The sequence below is a fragment of the Eriocheir sinensis genome, unplaced genomic scaffold, assembly GCF_024679095.1.
Source record: "Eriocheir sinensis breed Jianghai 21 unplaced genomic scaffold, ASM2467909v1 Scaffold17, whole genome shotgun sequence".
Lineage (NCBI taxonomy): Eukaryota > Metazoa > Arthropoda > Malacostraca > Decapoda > Varunidae > Eriocheir > Eriocheir sinensis.
In genome coordinates, this window is record NW_026111072.1 from 79,393 (window position 1) to 80,000 (window position 608).

General features: G+C 46.5%; 1 long non-coding RNA gene across 1 annotated transcript in view; it reads left to right on the forward strand.

Moving 5' to 3' along the window:
• The first annotated feature begins 290 nt into the window (after positions 1-290).
• The window catches only part of LOC126990500 (uncharacterized), a 1,401-nt gene continuing 1,083 nt past the window's right edge, over positions 291-608 (forward strand). The window contains exon 1 of the long non-coding RNA XR_007744465.1: positions 291-561. This is a non-coding gene — a long non-coding RNA (uncharacterized LOC126990500). The remainder of the gene's footprint in view (positions 562-608) is intronic.

The window sequence follows — 608 nt, forward strand, 5'->3', positions numbered from 1 at the left end:
GCACCACCTTTGAAAAACCATGAAAAACAGCCGCTGTGGAATATTTTGTGGGTTTTCTGGAGACACATGCGCAGAAGGCCGCCAACAGACGACTCCTCTCAGCCACATCCCGGGCGGCTTGTGAGGGAGAGTAACGTTCCTGTCTGGTCCCTCCGTAAGCCTTATAAACTAGTGCATTTCTACTAATCTACACTTCAACTATGTTCTCCGTCACACCTAGATTGGCCCTGTAAGTTGTCCTTCACTGTAGCTTCTTGATATAACCGTAAGGCATGGGGAAGGGGGGGAAATATGGCTGGGAAGACGAGGAATGGCTTGACGGCGTTGTAATTATTGTGCTTTATAACTGAACTGCGCTTTTGTCAGTGGTCTCCTTCACACATAGGTCACTCCTGTATGTTCTCCTTCTCTGTAGCTTCTTGATATGACCCTAAGACATGTGGATATGGGTGAAATATGGGTGAGAAATGGATGAACTCACTTGACGGTTCTCACTGCCTTCAAAAAAAATGTGCTTTCCACCTTATTTACGGTTTTGTCAGTGGTCTCCTTCACACCTAGGTCACTCCTGTATGTTCTCCTTCACTGTAGCTTCTCGATATGACCCT